Source organism: Bison bison, unplaced genomic scaffold, assembly GCF_000754665.1.
Source record: "Bison bison bison isolate TAMUID 2011002044 unplaced genomic scaffold, Bison_UMD1.0 scf7180017864323, whole genome shotgun sequence".
In the NCBI taxonomy this organism is placed as follows: domain Eukaryota; kingdom Metazoa; phylum Chordata; class Mammalia; order Artiodactyla; family Bovidae; genus Bison; species Bison bison.
The window spans coordinates 3,105,831-3,124,193 of NW_011494895.1; the positions used below are offsets into that span (position 1 = coordinate 3,105,831).

Sequence of the window (18,363 nt, forward strand, 5' to 3'; positions counted from 1 at the left end):
TCATAAATTCTGTAGGGCAACGGTCCCCAACCATTTTGGCACCAGTGATCGGTTTTGTGGAAGACAGTTTTTCCATGGACCAGTAAGTCAGGTGGATGGTTTCAGGATGATTCGAGAGCATTACATTTTTTGTGTCCTATATTTCTAATCTAATGCCACTGATCTGACAGAGGTCTGTGGCCCAGAGGTTGGGGGCCCTTGCTTTAGGGGATTTACTGAAAGGTGGAATAACCAAAAATATGAAACCAGAGGAGAAAAACCCATACTCTTTTAAAGAAGATTAAAATTAAATCCCAGCAGTAATAAAATGAGCATGTGCATGGGTTCCCAACAGCTAGTAAGCCATGGCTAAAACAATGTTAAGATGGGAGCTTAGGGTTTGGGCTTATACCTCAAAAGCCCATGTCACCCCAGTGGGATTTTAGAGGCAATTTTTACAGTACACTTCTGCATGTATGCCATCATGTTTTGGGGGAAATGCTCTGTGCGTTCCACTGGGACGGTTCCATCCTGGGGGAGGGGGTGGGCCGTCACACCAGGGCAACCGAGGAGTTATGCTCATCTTTGGCTGCCAAACAAGGGAGATGCTTTTAACTGTATGAAGCTCAGCATCCCTGCCCTCCAGAGCTCAACGGAGTCTCCACCCAAAGCATTCTGCTTTCCTCTGGGAAGTGAGAAGATCAGGTGGTACCCGGGTGGATTCCTCACCTTGTTTATGGAGCATCTTCTCCACCATCCATTTGGCAATTACCCAGGAGAGAGTCCTTTCCTGTTACATCTTTTCTATGTAGCTTGTGATGTGTGTCCTCTCCCTATTCTGCTTTCTTGTGTCTCTGGGGATTTGTGATTCTATCTGGCTCATAAACAGAGCTCAGTAAAAATATTTTATCTAATTTTTATATATTTAGCTACGCTGGGTATTAGTTGTGGCATGCGGAATCTTTAGTTGCAGCATTTAGACTCATAGTTGAGGTAGGTGGGATTTAGTTCCCTGACCAGGGATTGAACTGAATTAGATTCAGGGATCCCCTGAATCGGGAGCAGGGAGTCTTAGCCACTGGACTGCGAGGGAAGTCCCAATAATGATACTGTAATTCAGTTATTATCTCCTGAGAAAGCTTGGTCAGTGACCTTGTTGTTGTTCAGTTGCTAAGTTGTGTTCGACTCTTTGCAACCCCATAGACTGTAGCACACCAGGCTTCCCTGTCCTTCACTATCTCCCAGAGTTTGCTCAAATTCACGTCCATCGAGTCGGTGATGCCATCCAACCATCTTATCCTCTGTTGTCCATTTCTCTTCCTGCCCTCAGTCTTTCTCAGCATCAGGGTCTTTTCCAGTGAGTCACCTCTTCGTATCAGGTGTCCAAAGTATTGGAGCTTCAGTTTCAGCATCAGTCCTTCCAATGAATATTAAGGATTGATTTCCTTTAGGATTGACATACACGAAGGACATACACCAGGTCTTCTATTTCCTTCTCTTCTTAAACTCTCAGCACAGAGCTCAGATTGCATCGTCACTTGTGGAAGCTAGGACATCTCCTCATCAGAGAACAGATTTTATTTTTCTCTCATTGCTAGCATGAAGGAGTCTAATTACAAATGTCATGTTTTTCAGGACCTGCTCATTAGTACTAAGAGCTCTGAGAAGTGTAACGTTTGCCCATGTGCTTACGGTGAATGTTAGGGGTCTGACTGAGAAGTGGTGCATGGGGCCAAGTGCATTATTACACTTCGGTGCATTGCCTTCTGTTTGGCCAGACTCTATACCATGGCACCTGCTGCCTCCCTCCCCTCCCCAGCCCTCCACCTTACTTCCCAGGTCCCTTGCAATGAATGAAGACACATGAGAGTTGGTATGCAAGGGTATTAAGAATCCAGATTAGATTGTCCTTTTCCGTAGCAGAGACTGGAGAGAGGCTATAGGATCTTGGAGCAACTTTGCCCTGCCTTGGTCCAGCTTTTCCACAGTCATACAGTCTTCCTGAGCTGTCTAACAGTGAAGGCAGATGGAAAGATCACAGAATTGGGGGTAGGAGACTACTGTTCTCTGACCTGCTTGGCTGTGTTGACCATAAGATGAGTGAGTTGGATAAGGGGGGGTCTCTAGAATTCCTCCTGATCCTAATATTTTGTAGCTGTTCGGGGAGGGTGTCTTTTGAGATACACACATTCCACTCACACCAGGATTTCCCCCAGGCACCTGGGTGGTGCAGTATCAAATACATGTCATGGCTCCCAGCCTGCAGTTAACTCATTCATTAGCTTGGGTGTAGAATACAGAGTATATTATGTCCCCTACATATGAATGAGTTCTGTTCTGAGTGTGCATTCATAAATCTAATTTGTTCATAAATCCAACAAAGTTAGCCTAGGCACCCAAATAACACAATTGCCTGTATGTTGTTGTTGTTCAGTTGTTACAGTTCGTCTAGTCAAGGCTATGGTTCTTCCTGTGGTCATGTATGGATGGGAGAGTTGGACTGTGAAGAACATTGAGCGCCAAAGAATTGATGCTTTTGAACTGTGGTGTTGGAGAAGACTCTTGAGAGTCCCTTGGACTGCAAGGAGATCCAACCAGTCCATTCTGAAGGAGATCAGCCCTGGGATTTCTTTGGAAGGAATGATGCTAAAGCTGAAACTCCAGTACTTTGGCCACCTCATGCGAAGAATTGACTCATTGGAAAAGACTCTGGTGCTGGGAGGGATTGGGGGCAGGAGAAGAAGGGGACGACAGAGGATGAGATGGCTGGATGGCATCACTGACTCAATAGACGTGAGTCTGAGTGAACTCCGGGAGTTGGTGAGGGACAGGGAGGCCTGGCGTGCTGCGATTCATGTGGTCGCAAAGAGTCGGACAGGACTGAGCGACTGATCTGATCTGATCCTACTCTCTGTGACCCCATGGACTGCAGTGCACCAGTCTCCTCTGTCCTTCACTATCTCCCGGAGCTTGCTCAAACTCAGGTCCATTGAGTCAGTGATGCCATCCAACCATCTCATCCTCTGTCACCTCCTTCCTCTCCTGCCTTCAGTCTTTCCCAGCATCAGGGTCTTTTCTAATGAGTTGGCTCTTTGCATCAGGTGGCCAGAATATTGGAGCTTCAGCATTAGTCCTTCCAATGAATATTCAGGGTTGATTTCCTTTAGGATTGACTGGTTTGATCTCCTTGCAGTCCAAGGGACTCTCAAGAGTCTTCTCCAGCAACTCGAAAGCGTCAGTTCTGGCACCCAACCTTCTTTATCAACTCTATAGTAACTGTACTGTAATAGGTTTATAATACTTTTTATGCAAATAATACATAGATAACAAATACAAAAAAGAAAACATGTTAAATCTTACAGTACAGTACCTTGAAAAGTATGCCAGACATGTGAACTAACTTACATGACTGGACATGTGAATGCATGTTCGCATCTTTGAAAGTTCACAACTTGAAGGTTTGTATGTAGGGAACTTACTGTGTTACCAATGGTTGGAACATGTGCCTCTTCACCAGTAAACAGGAGAGCAGTCACCCAAACACTGAAATCATTCTGCTCTCATTTTAAATTTTGCAAATTGAAGCTACCTATGAAAAAAAGGGCAACAGCGCATTTTTCCTTCTCCTGTGTTAGTGGTGATGGTAGCACAAGAAGTCTGATAACAGCCAGTTCTTCTCAAAATGCTGATTCTTCAAAAAGAACACCTTGATTTCCTCAGTGGACTTTGTTTTTGGAAGATAAGCTCATGAGGAATAGCAGCCAGATAGCATCTTCTCCACTCTAAGAGTGGAAACTCTTTGTTCTTCTGCATCAGTCATTGGAGAAGAAAAGTAAATTATCATGTATTTTTAAATGATTGAATTGCATTACTTCTTTTTTAAAAATATTTATTTACTTATTTATCTTTGGCTACACTGGGTCTTCGTTGCTGTGTGCAGGCTTTCTCTAGTTGGTGGCTAGTGGGGGCTACTCTTTGTTGCAGAACTTGGGCTTATTGCATTGATTTCTCTTGTTGCAGAGCACAGGCTCTACCTTATGGGCTTCAGTAGTACGGTGCATGGGCTAGGGTTCCACGGCAATCCTGGACAGTTAAAGTCCATACGACTTTGAAATAAGTCAGGGAGAAATCACTTGCATAATTCCAAGTTCTGATGCAGAAGCAGCTTAAATATTTGCCAAAAGTGCAGCACAAAGTACTCTCACCTTCCTCTGTTCCAGTAAAAAGAAGGAGTTTACTGCTGGGATTCTTTTTAAGTTCCTGGGCCAGGGCCAGATCTGTTATTATTTATAATACACTTGGGGTATTTGATGAAAGTGCTTTTGGAAAGAAAGCCATGTGAGCAGTAGGAAAGGCTTTGCGTTACTTATTAAAATAAAATAAATGCAGCGTTGTTGTTGTTCAGGCACCCAGTTGTGTCCCACTCTTTGCGACCCCATGGCCTGCAGCATGCCAGGGGTCCTTGTCCCTCACCATCTCCCAGAGTTTGCCCAAGGTCATGTTCATTGTGTCGGTGATGCCATCCAGCCATCTCGTCCTCTGACGCCCTCTTCTTCTGCCCTCAATCTTTCCCAGCATCAGGGACTTTGCCAATGAGTCATCTGTTCACATCAGATCACCAAAATACTGGAGCTTCAGCAACTTGCTTGATCCCAAATTGCCAGTATTGCTAAGCATAAGCTAGCACATAATTTTAGAAATTTAATGAAGGCAAACTTAATCATTAATAGTGTCCCATAGGCGAAATTGGTAGAGAGAAATGCCAATTCAATATTTGAATTTTATTATTTCAAATGAAAGGAAGAAGGGCAAGCCCTTCTCTTTTGAGAACAGGTTAAAGGTGGAGCTAGAGGTTCTCAAAACAGAGAGAATATATCTTCATTAAATATACAAAATCAGGGGACTTCCTAGGCCATCCCATGGTTAAGACTTCACTTTCCAATGCAGGAGGTACAGATCCCATCCCTGGTCAGGGACCTAAGATCCCTCAGGGCCAAAAAAACCAAACATAAAATGGAAGCGATAATGTAACAAATTCAGTAAAGACTTGAAAAGTGGTCCACATTAAAAAAATCTTTTAAAACATAGTAATGTGAAAAAATAAATATACAAAGTCATTTTCTCCTGGAAAAATATGGTAGATATTTTCTGGTGGAAAAAATAGTATAGACCTCTGGGTCTAAATATCTAGACCCAGAGAGAGATCACACCATTTATTCAAGTACTGGTTTGTCTCAAGACACTTAGCAGTACAGCTAAGAAAGCAAAATATGGAGAACCATCAAACATTCTGCAAGTCCAAAAAGAGACACATGTTTGTTCGGGTGTTTGTCTGAAAACCATCAATAGAAAAGTTCAGGCTGAATTCCAGGGAATTTTAATCCACATACTGCATTCTCTTAGTTTTTTGCAAGATGGAAACAGGATTACATTTTCTAAGAACCAATTTTTTAAAAGCTTGAGCACTAACAAGTGAAGTGTGATGTAGGTTTGAAGTTAGAGTTGATGATAAGTAATTAAGTGAAGTGCAACTTAACACATGTTGGCAGGGAGTGGCTCGGTGCTGCTGTCCTGAACTTGTTAAGACCCCAGTGTACTATTTATATTTATTTGACCTAGAATATTGCTTTGGATATCAGTCGCTGTGTAGCAAATATCCGCAAAACTTCGTGGCTTAAAACAACACCATTTGATCTGCTCGTGATTCTGTGGCTCAGGAATTTGGGCTGGCTCTGCTGTTCATGGATTCACACGGGGTCTCTCCTGAAGTTGTGCACAGATCTGAAATGGGATTGCTCATATTGGTTTGGCCAAAAAATTTGTTTAGGTTTCTCCATACCATCTTACAAAAAAACCCAAATGAACTTTTTGGCCAACCCAGTGTATTATATGGACTTCCTAAAGAATCTGCCTGCCAATATGGGAGACATGGGTTTGATCCCTGGCTCAGGAAGATCCACTGGAGAAAAAAATAGCAACTCACTCTAATATTCTTGAGTGACATGGGGCAAGGTAGAGAATGGCAATTCTTGAAAATACTCACTCTAATATTCTTGCCTGGGAAATCCCATGGACAGAGGAGTCTAGTGGGCTACAGTCCATAGGGTCACAAAGAGTTGGATGTGACTGAGCGACTAAGCAGCAATAGATGGCACTTGGCAGGTATGGCTAGAAGACTGGAACCCTCCAGCTCCTTCTCTTTCTCTCTATGCAGCCACGTTGGACTTCTTTTCATGGTGATTAGATCCTAGCAGTAAATATTTGCAGTAGACAAAGGCTCAAATCTCTTAAGGGCCAAACTAAGAAGCCACGGAGCATCACTTCTGCTGAGATCTCCTGGTCAAAGCCAGTCCCAGGTCAGCTATGATGACAGGGAGGAGCATCACTGGAGAGCTTTGGAATGGGAGGTGCTCTGGCAGCTACCCTTGGAAACACACGTATTTAGGCTGTGATAGGATAATATTTCACCACCTCACATTTCTTTTCTGAGACGGAACCTCTAGTCTCATTGGTGGCAGAAAAGTCTGACGCAAACAAAAATGGGATTGCCATTCTCTCCCTTGCCCCACGTCACCTGTAGAATAAGATCCAGGCCCTTGACACAACTCGCAGGTCCCCTGCCCACCTCTCCAGTCTCCCTCTCCCAAGGGCCTGAGCACCACCTTTTCCTTCCATGCCTCTTGGTTAGCGTAGCTCCATGGGGGACCACACGCTAGAGATGCCCTTCTCCCCCTCGCATCCTCACTCGGCCGACCCCTCAGACATCACTGCCTCTGCAAAGGCACCCCCACCCCCTGCTCTAATTAAAACATCCTTTCCCCCCTAAGTGAGCGCCCCAGCTTCCTGTACCGGAAGCCACTTCGGCAGTAACAACACCCCCTCTGCCCCGACCACACTGTGAGCTCCTTGAGGGCCAGGATCCGGGTCTCTCTCTCCAGTCCAGCCCTGGGCTCGTCCCCTACTCAGCAGGTGCTCAGTACATAGCTAGGACGTTGGTGTGATCTCCGCACAGGGTAGAGCAGGGGGGTGCCTTGAGGGAAGACCAGAAAACCCCAAACAGGAAGAAGGCGGGTGTGATGAGGAGGAGGTCAGAGCTGTGAAAGTAAGCCTGTGACGGAGCCAAAGGGGTGGACGCAGAACTGCCACCGTGCAGAGAGAGAACAGGCCAGACACACAGAGCGTGAGACACGAGCTTAGCAGCTGAAACAGAATGGTCAGCTAGAGCTCAGTGTCGCGATTAAGAAGGAAGAAGCAGGGAGGAAGCTGGCATCAGACCTGGCTGTGTGCATTCGCGGAGATACTGGAGCAGCACCCCATAAGGGCATCCCATGAAAAGGCGGGGCACCCGGATGCCAAATAGCACCGAACCTCAGCCCTCCTCCACACACCTTCTCCACAGGTGACTGCCTGGCCAAGAGGGCAGGGGAGAAGTTGGGCAAAGCGATGATGAGGCGGTGCTTATTTCACTTAGGTGCCTGTTGAGTGACTAGCCCGCCTCCACAGCCACGCTGACTGCATACCGTGAAAGTGAAACTGACGACTGTTGGGCTTGACGCGAGCTTCAGGGGAAGTGGTGCGACTCGGGGGAGGGAGCGGGAAGGCCCACCTTGAACGAGCAGAGCTGCTTTTTGACAAAACAACTCTAAAGGAAGTAATCATTGTGAGAAAATGTTTTCTGCTAAGTGGTGGAAGAAGCAAACATGATCGTCATCCCTTTGACTCTGTTGAGTGGATAAACTCAAGACTAATAGTTACAACTAACTTGGATCGAGATTTTTCTGCATCCAGGTACTGCTCTGATCAGCTTACATCTGTTAGTTAACCTACTTGAGTGGATCGTCTTATTGTCCCCATTTTGCAGATGAGGAAAGAGTTAAACAGCTTGTTCAAAGTCACAGAGCTGCTAAACGGCAGAGCTCAGATTTGAACCTGGGCAGCTTGATGCTATAATCTGTGTTCCTGACGCTCCACTTGGCTTAGCCTGAGTTAGGCAATATACTGTATCTACTGACTCATTGTTTTTTAAAAATATTACCGGACAGTAGTGTTAATTCTAAGAAATGAGTTATGAGACTTCCTTCCCTCCTTATATCAGTTATGGTTTGGGGCACATTGTAAAATGTCAAAGTCTATCATCTGTGGGCGCGCACACACACACACACACGTATATGTTGACTACTGTAACTTGCAAAGAGCTGTTCACAAGAAAGTGTGTTTAATTAAAAATGAGTGAGAAATGCAGCCAGTTTAATCTCCTTTGGTAATAACTTTGAAGTTTGAAATTTGACTTTGTAAGGCAATTCTGGAAATGAGAGGAATGATATATTTTTATGCTGTGAGACATATTTATATTCTTTCTCAATATATGCCTGAGGTAACTTTGTAATCTGATTTTAAGTCAGTATGTTTGCGTATTTATGAAATCACTGGTAAGATTCAAATTGTTTCTGATCCCTTTTATGTCTGTTATTTATTGATTTTTGTTATTTGACACGTTCTGAAGCCCAAGATTCCAGAAAGTCCAAAGCGATATCCTTATTCAAGAAAACACTTGTTTTGCCAATATTGTCCAAAGAATAATTATTTTTAAATCTCAAAGCTCTGTACTCTATTATTTTTCTGGTTGGCTTTCAAAATAAACTAGAAATATCAGAGGTGTTTCATATTTGAGCAAATGGGCAGTTTTCAGAGGTGGAATATAAATGTTAGTCCTGAAAACGAATAAACAGAAAAACCTGTAACAACCACTGAGATGCAGAACGCCCATGATGCATTGTCTTCAGGGCAGAAACAAAGCGTACCTATGCTTTCTGGGGCTTCTGTTTTAGCCTTATCTTTCTGACCCTTATGGACCCTTATGCTTCTGACCCTGTGCAACCCTCCTGGGCCAGCACTTGGAGATTTATGGGTTCACCCATAGAGGGAAGGAGGAGTCTGTGAACAGTACAGAGGGATTTGTTTTTCCTTGGAGTAGACATTCTAGCAAATTAAAGGGTGGCTGTCTTTGGTATGCTCCTTCCCACCTGATCTCAAAATACCCTCCAGTAACCACCTGAAAGGCCTCATTTCTTCGTGGTACCAGAATTCTGCCAGCTAGAAATTTAAGACACACAGATCCTCTGAAAAATGCAAGTACCACTGAGATCGCCTTCACACGTTAGAGTGGCTTAATCAGTAACTTAGAGAAAATGGAAACTTTTATGACTTGGAACAAGCAGGGAATTATTCAGTCCACAGACAGTAATTGATCCAGCCCTTCATTGATCATTGTCAGTGATGGATGTGGTGTTGGGAATACAGGGGAGAAAAGAGAGCTGAAGTCCTAACCCTCATGGAGGAGAAAGCCATTAAAAATCAAACAAAAAACAGTATGTAAGTTAAGATCATCTAGCTCACGACAGTGCTGTGAAGTTACAGTAAAAAGAATGAAGAATTGAGAAAAATTTCTGGAACCTGGCCTGTTCTTAGATTACTAAGTGCTTGCTTTCTATGGAGTGGGAGGGAGAGGAGAAATATCTGCTATGTGCTCACTGCCATAAAATCATGGGTAAGCATATGACACAGTAATCCCACTACTGGGCATGTGCCCTGAGAAAACCACAACTGAAAGAGACACATGTACCCCAGGGTCCACTGCAGCTCTTTTTACAATAGCTGGGACAGGGAAACAGCCTAGATGTCCATCGACTGATGAATGGATACAGAAATTGTGGTACATATATACAATGGACTGTTACTCAGCTTTAAAAAAGAACACATTTGAGTCAGTCCTAATGAGGCAAATAAATCTAGAGCCTATGGTACAAAGTGAAGTAAGTCAGAAAGAGAAGGACAAATACTGTGTATTGGCGCATGTGTATGGAATCTGGAAAGATGCCCCTGGTGAACCTACTTGCAGGGCGGTAGTGGAGATGCAGACACAGAGAACAGACTTGCGGAAACAGTGTAGGAGGAGAGGGTGGGACGGATTGAGAGAGTAGCATGGAAACTTTACATTACGGTATGTGAAAGAGATAGCCAGTGGGAATGGGCTGTGCAACACAGGGAGCTCAGCCCAGTGCTCTGTGGCTACCTAGAGGGGTGGGAGATGGGAGGGAGGTTCAGGAGGGAGGGGACATAGGTATTTCTGTGGCTGCTTCATGTTGATGTATGACAGAAACCAGCACAAAATTGCAAAGCAATTATCTTCCAATAAAAAGTTACCAAAAAAAAAAAAAATTTGGTATAAAGAAAAAGAAGGTGCAGACAAGTCACCCGTGATACAGAAAAGTCCTGTTCTGTCCTTCCCTGGTTCCAAGTGATGCATAACCCTTATTTTCTCTGTTCGTCCATGAGGCCTGCCCTGACTCCTTTGTCACCACTGGGTTGTGTTTTTTTTTTAAGCTGGTACATGCCTGGGATTTAGGTTGTCATTACTTATTTGTTATCTAAATAGATATATGGATTCTGACTATTATGATTCCAATTAGTAAAGAGGGCCTCTCCCTTTCCAAAACATCCAGAACTTTTTCATGCCTCTTGCTGCTGTTTTAGCACCCAGGCAAATGAGTAGAAGGAAACGAAAGGACTGTCTAATTACTTCCCACCCCTGCAGCCCAAGCCCCCAGTCTGTCACTTCCTTTCCTTGTTTTAACATCTGCATATTGGAGGGAGTACGCTTCACTGTGCCTGAGAAAGCATGCTTATGTGTGTGTTAGGTGCTCAGTTGTGTCTGACTCTTTGTGACCCCACGGACTGTAGCCTGCCAGGCTCCTCTGTCCATGGAATTCTCCAGGTGAGAATACTGGAGTGGGGAGCTATGCCTTTCTCCAGGAGATCTTCGTGACCCAAGGATCGAATCCAGGCCTCCTGCATTGCAGGCAGATTCTTTACCATCTGAGCCACCAGGGAAGCCCGGAGAAGGCACTTACTGTCTAGTTTACTGGAAAAGGAATACCACTAGTCAATTTGAAAATAGTCTTTCCCCTCTTCTTTCCCCTAAGGATAAATACTCTTAGCATTTTCTGATCTTAATAATATTGAGATAAAAATAGTGAAGTACAGAATTTTAGCAAGGACAGATGTTTTTAGATTCTTCATTTTTAAAATTTATTTTAAATTTTAATTGGAGGATAAGTGCCTTGCAATGTTATGTTAGCTTCTGCTGTGCAACAGTTTGAATCGGCTATAAGTATACACAGATCCCCTCCCTCTTGAGCCTGCCTCTGACCCTCACCCCCCATCCCACCCCGTTAGGTCATCACACAGCATGGAGCTGAGCTCCCTGTGTTATACAGCAGTTTCCCACTGCTATCTGTTTTACACACGGTAGTGTATACATGTTAATGGTACTCTCAATCCGTTCCTCCCTCTCCTTCCCCTGCTATGTCTACAAATCTGTTCTGAATATCTAGACCCTTCTTTTTAAAGGCAAGGAAACTGGGGCTTAGATGAGATATTTGGGGTATCACAGCTGGTTGGTGGTGGGAGTCGAGAAAGTAGAAGTTTTCATGACTTCCAGTGCTTAATTCTGGCTGCAGAGGAGCCTTAATAAATACCAGTGGTCTCCCACCCCAACCTCAAAAATTGAACATCAACCTATAAAATCTTATTTTTCTCCTGAAACTAAGTGACCATATCATCACAAATGAAACGGACGTGGTCCAAGAAATGGTGCTTCCAGCAAGCAGGGGTTCCCCTAAGAACTTCTGCTCCCAGGGGCTCTCTGGAGTCAACCCATCACCTTTCTTTGTCCAAAGCACTTTCTCAGACTTTCATGCTATACACGCATGACACTTGCTTGCTAAATCATCAGCTTAATTTATTTACCCCATTTCTTTTATCTCAGTTTTCTGGTTGTATTTTATCTAAGTCATCTTTACTTTAGTTGAGCTAGAGCTGTGGTTTTGCAAATTAAATCAGTTGTGGGTTTCTGCATATATCTCCTCTCTGTGTTTACTAAGCTTTTTTTTTTTTTTAACTAACATTATAGGTTCTGTTTTCATCTTACTAGTTGTGTGAGGGGAGGTTTGTTTTGCTTAAGTTTCTTTGAGACAAAACTATTTAGAGGAACACATTTTAAGAAACTAAAATATTTTTAAATGCCTGGTTTAATCGATATCTTTAGCCACAGTTCAGTTTCTTTAAAGTTTGGAAGTTTGTCCATAATGAAGAAATTGTGTAGTTTTTGAGTCTGGACTTCATACCGTAGGCAGAGAGAAGTTTTATGTTTTTCAACATTGAAGAGATTTTGGAAAGGCAGCTTTTATGGCTAAGGTGAAGGACAAATAGACTGCATGCAAAGATGAGGAGGTTGGTACTAATAAGGGGACTACTGTAATAATCTAGGGAAAAGGTCTGAAGTTGTCAAGCTAAAGGATTGGAGAAAGAAAGAAAGTGAAGTCGCTCAGTTGTGTCCGACTCTTTGTGGCCCCATGAACTATAGCCTACCATGCTCCTCCCTCCATGGGATTTTCCAGGCTAGAGTACTGGAGTGGGTTGCCATTTCCTTTTCCAGAGGATCTTCTCCACCCAGGGATCGAACCTGGGTCTCCTACATTGTAGGCAGATGCTTTACGGTCTGAGCCACCAGGGAAGTCAAAAGGATTGGAGAGTAAGGATCCAATACAAAAGAAACAACGGGATAAAACTGGTAGGTCTTGTTGCACAGTTGGATGTAAGAGGTAAAAATCAAGGAGTACTCACAGTTGATTCCAATATTTCTAGCTTGGAAGAGTCAGTGGATGGTAATTCCATTGAGCAGGACAGGAGAGAGCAGAGAGGCATGAGCACTGAAGAAAAGGTAGAACTCGTATTTGTTCTGGCTGTGCCTGAGCTGGCAGAAAGACACGTGGAGTGATCCAGTGTGTAGCTGAAACTATAGGACTAAAGGCGTGCAAGTGTAGTTCAAGAAGAATGTCTTTTTGAAGTCATCACTAAGTAGGGGATCACTGAAGCCACCAATGTGGGTGTGATTAGCCAGAAAGGACTCAAGTCGAAACCTGGATGTGTTTCAGAAGTTTAGGTAAAGAAAGCTGAACTAGGAGTGGCTGAAAGAGTGACCACAGAGATGAAAGGGCAGGCAGAGGGGGAAGGACTGTCAGCAGTGCTGTGTAATATGGAGGAAGAAGATTAAGAATGAGCCACTGGATCTGGAAACTGGCGTCATCGGTGCCCTTGGGGAGAGCCGGGTCAGCAGAGTGGTGGGTAAAGAAGGCAAAGGGAGAGGGTAGAGAAGCTGCCCGATGGTGGGAAGGGATGCTTGCTGCTGGGGGAGGGGAGACGCAACCGTATCTGCAGAAGCGAAGTCACAGGTTGTCAGGGATGGGGAATACAAGCACATTTGTGAGTGAGTTGTCGTTCAGTCACTCAGTCTCGTCCGAATCTTTGCGACCCCGTGGGCGGCAGCATGCCAGGCTTCCCTCCACTGTCTTTGAGGAGTTTGCTCAAACTCATGTCCATTGAGTCAATGATGCCATCCAACCATCTCATCCTCTATCGTGCCTGGGTTGGAGAGGGGGTGAGATCACAAGGATGGTGGGCATTGGTGGGGGGGGGGGTCAAGGAAAAGAAGAGGTTCCAGGGATGTGGCCCTGGAATGTGATCGTACACAGGACACAGCTGGGGGAGAACAGGTGGAGAAGACGTAAGTTGGACCAGAGGGAAGGAAGTTGAGCGGGTTTATGCCTTGAGGCTTCCATCTTCTCGTGAAATAGTTCCATCTGCTGAAGGTGGAGAAGACAGAGTTATGGTTTTGGAGAATAAGGAGAAAAAGTGTGTGACAGCCTACTTAGCAAACAAAAGGAAATGGACCAGGAATGAAATTTTATTAAAATATTGTTAGTGAAGTCAGTAATAAATGCTTAGATTATTTGTTGCTTTTTATTATGCTAAAAGTACATACAGCTTAATTTTTACCATTTCAACCATTTTTAAGTGTAGAATTAGTGGCATTCATATGCAGTGATGGCTGCATAACTCCAAGTTATCCATTTCCAGAACTTTCTCATCACCCCAAGCAGAGATTCTGGACAAAATTTCTCCCCTTAGCCACTGGTAATCACCACCCTATCTTCTGTCTCTGAATTTGCTTGTTTTATCTATTTCATATTATTTGTTGCTTTTAAAGCATAATCCATAAAATAAGAAGGAATAACAGGAAGGTAGTATTTCTAACTGTAATGTTCCATTGATGGAGGTCCATCTTAAACCATTCTCTATTTTTAAAATCCACTTATAAAGCATTAATGTTATAAAATTGGTATAATGCATTATCCTTAAAGTAACTCAAATTCACTTGGGAACCCCATAAATTCTACTTTGATGCTTTTTTTGACGTGCACAAAACTGGATGCTGCATTTTTGTGCATGTCAAAAACTATATTTTTCTCCCATCTAAATGATAGCATAGAATTGCTGTTTGGTAAATATTTTTCTGTTTAGCAATCTGTTTCAGAGGATTGCTTTATTCATCTGAATTTATGTTTTCTGCATTAGGAGTTCCTAAAAATAGCTAATATATGCCTCACTTAGACAAATGAGAGGTTTTCCTACTAAGATATGCAAATAAATAACCACCCTGCTTTATATGTCAGTTAGAGGTGACAGGAACTGATTTTCACTTCTCCAGAAGCGGCTCAAATAAATCATGATAGCTCTGTAGTCAGTTATTTTTAATGGAAATAAGCTTTCTTCCCAGTAAAAGTAAATTTGAATGTGATGCGTTAGAAATGCCTTATATGGCAGTCATCTTCCAGCAAAAGTTGACAAAATCCCAGGTGTTCCTCTCCCCATAGCAGCACACGGTGGACGTGGCCTCAGCAGGTTCCTTCTAAATTTAGGGCTCTCAAGGGAAGTGGCATCAGCCACAGCATTTCCCCAGGCCCTGAAGCTAGCCACTGCCTCTAAATATTGCTGACCAGGCTATCAAAAGGGGAACTATTTTCATATCATTTGCCTACCCCCATCTCACCTCCTCTCATCCAATCCCAACACCCTTTCATTCCTGGCTCAGAGCCTCACTTCTCTCCTGAAGCTGCTGGTGTGGAGTTTTTCCTCTTCAGAAATTGTGGTGGTGGTGTTTTTCAGTGGCTAAGCCATGTCTGACTCTTTGCAACCCCATGGACTGTAGCACACCAGGCTTCCCTGTCCTTCACCACCTCCTGGAATTTGTTCAAACTCATGTCTGTTGTGGAGAAGGCAATGGCACCCCACTCCAGTACTCTTGCCTAGAAAATCCCATGGACAGAGGAGCCTGGTAGGCTGTAGTCCATGGGGTCTGTAAGAGTTGGATATGACTGAGCAACTTACTTTCACTTTTCATTTTCATGCATTGGAGAAGGAAATGGCAACCCACTCCAGTGTTCTTGCCTGGAGAATCCCAGGGACGGGGGAGCCTGGTGGGCTGCCATCTATGGGGTTGCACAAAGTCGGACACGACTGAAGCGACTTAGGAGCAGCAGCGTGTCCGTTGAGTTGGTGATGCCATTAACCATCTCATCCTCTGTCACCTCTTCTCCTCCTGCCCCCAGTCTTTCCCAGCATCAGGATCTTTCCTAATGGATTAGCTCTTCACATCAGGCCTACTGGCTTTTGTTGGTTTATGTGTACATCACGTATCCCAGGCGCACTGTCATCCTCTTGAAGTTAATGTGTTTTAGTCCATACATTCATGAATGATCACCGTTTTACAGATGAGGACTTTGGTTGCAAGGAGACAAAGTAACTTGGCCTGAGGTCACACAGCTGAATTCAACAACAGATGGTTGAATTGGGTGTTTAAGAGTGGAGAGTGAAATAGGTGTATTTCTTCCCTAGGATTACTTGAACGAGCTCTGCCAGAGTTTGTCTTTGAGGCTTTTGTTTTTGCTAATTCTATCTCTAACAGACATCTGTTTGTTCTGGAGGCCTTTCTCCAGATATAAGATACAGTTCCATACTTAGTTATCTTCAGATTTTTAAAAATTATCATCACATTTCTTGCCTCCCAGAGATAATCTTGGTTAAAGTTTTAGGTGCTGGAAACTAGTGACGCATTTACAGATTGTACATTTCAGAGAGCAATTTGACAATAACTATACTATAGTCGAAGATGTGTATGCACCAAAATGCAGTGGTTCTGCTACTTTGTGCCTGTTTTGTAGAAACCTGTGGCAAAGCAGATATCGGCAAGAATATTCACAACAATATGATTAAGAAAAGCCAAGAAAATTGAACATTGGCAGAAGAATAGATAAAAAAGATTGCAGTGTATTTATTTCAGTGAAATTGTAAGGAGCAGTGATTTTCAAGTGTGGTCCAGAGATTCCTGGCGATCCTGTTGACTTCTTTCAGGGTATTTCCAGATCAAAACTCATTTCACAGCATGACTAAGACCTTTTTCACCTTTTCTCTCTCATTCTGTACAGTGGAGTTTTCCAGAGGCTGTGTGTTATGATAGCAACAGACTGAATGCAGAAATAAGAATAAGAAGCCAGCTGTCTTCCATTAAGCCAGACATGAAAGAGATTTTAAAAAGTGTAAAACAGAACCACTTTTCTCATTGCCTTTTGTGTTGAAAAAGTATGAAAAATAAAAAGTATATTTTATTTAATCATAAAATATGTTCTTATGTTAACTTTATATAATGGATCTTATTATTTTAAATTGTTGTTCTTCATTGTTCAGTTGTCAAGTCATGTCTGACTCTCTGCGACCCCCCGGACTGCAGCACACCAGGCTTCCCCATCCTTCACTATCTCCCTGAGTTTGCTCAAACTCATGTCCATTGAATCGGTGATGCCATCCAACCATCTTATCCTCAGTCGTCCCCTTCTCCCGCCTTCAATCTTTCCCAGCATCAGGGTCTTTTCCAATGAGTGGGCTCTTTGCATCAGATGGCCAGAGTATCAGAGCTTCAGCTTCAGCATCAGTCCCTCCAATGAATATTCAAGGTTGATTTCCTCTAGGATTGATTGGTTTGATCTCCTTGCTGGCCAAGGGACTCTCAAGAGTGGTCTCCAGCACCACAATTGGAAAGTATCAATTCTTTGGTGCTCAGCCTTCTTTATGGTCCAACTCTTACATTCATACAACTACTGGAAAAACCATAGCTTTGACTAGACAGACATTTGTCAGCAAAGTGATTTCTCTGCTTTTAAATACACTATCTAGGTTTGTCATAGCTTTTCTTCCAAGGATCAAGTGTCTTTTAATTTCATGGCTGCAGTCACTGTCCAAAGTGATTTTGGAAACCAAGAAAATAAAATCTGTCACTGTTTTCATTGTTTCCCCATCTATTTGCCATGTAGTGATGGGACCAGATGCCATGATCTTCATTTTTTGAATGTTGAGTTTTAAGCCAGCTTTTTCATTCTCCTTTTTCACTTTCATCAAGAGGCTCTTTAGTTCCTCTTCACTTTCTGCCATTAAAGTGGTATCATCTGCATATCTGAGGTTGTTGGTATTTCTCCCAGCAGTCTGGATTCCAGCTTGTGTTTCACCCACCCCAGCATTTCACATGATGTACCCTGCATATAAGTTAAATAAGCAGGGTGACAATATACAGACTTGATGTACCCCTTTTCAATTTTGAACCAGTCTGTTGTTCCATGTCCATTTCTAATTGTTGCTTCTTGTCATGCATACATATTTCTCAGGAGGCAGGTAAGGTGGTCTGGCATTTCCATCTCTTGAAGAATTTTCCACAGTTTGTTGTGATCCACATAGTCAAATGCTTTAGCATAGTCAATGAAGCAGAAGTAGATTTCTTTTTAATTCCCTTGCTTTTTCTGTGATCCAACAGATGTTGGCAATTTGATCTCTGGTTCCTCTGCCTTTTCTAAATCCAGCTTGTACATCTGAAAATTCTTTGTTCATGTATTGCTGAAGCCTAGCTTGAAGGATTTTGAGCCTAATTTTGCTAGTGTGTGAAATGAGTTCAATTGTATGGTAATTTAAACATTCATAGACATTGCCTTTCTTTAGGATTAGAATGAAAACTGACCTTTTCCACTTTCGTGGCCACTGCTGATTTTTTTCAGCATTATTTTCTGGTATGGCAAATATTAATTAACTGAATCCACTTAAACCAAAGCTCTTGAGTAGCCTCAGTAATTTTTTTAAAGGTAAAGGAATCCTAAGACCAAAAAGTTTGAGAACCACAGCTATAGAATGAATAAAATGAATATTTGAGATTACATGTACCAAGAAAAATGAATCTCACAAATATAAATGGAGTTGCAGAAGAATGTAAATAACAGTTTATATATTGACTTTTAAAGTCAGTTAAATAGTCTTGAAATTACAAGACGATTACTCCTTGGAAGAAAAGTTATGACCAACCTAGATAGCATATTAAAAAGCAGAGACATTACTTTGCCAACAAAGGTCCGTCTAGTCAAGGCTATGGTTTTTCCTGTGGTCATG

At 43.0% G+C, this 18,363-nt stretch overlaps 1 protein-coding gene across 1 annotated transcript in view; it reads left to right on the plus strand.

Moving 5' to 3' along the window:
- Positions 1–5,908: 5,908 nt before the first annotated feature.
- PRKCQ (protein kinase C, theta) overlaps positions 5,909–18,363 on the plus strand; it is a 137,940-nt gene continuing 125,485 nt past the window's right edge. Inside the window, exon 1 of the mRNA XM_010853152.1 lies at positions 5,909–7,767. The gene's annotated coding sequence lies outside the window, so the exon portion shown is untranslated. The remainder of the gene's footprint in view (positions 7,768–18,363) is intronic.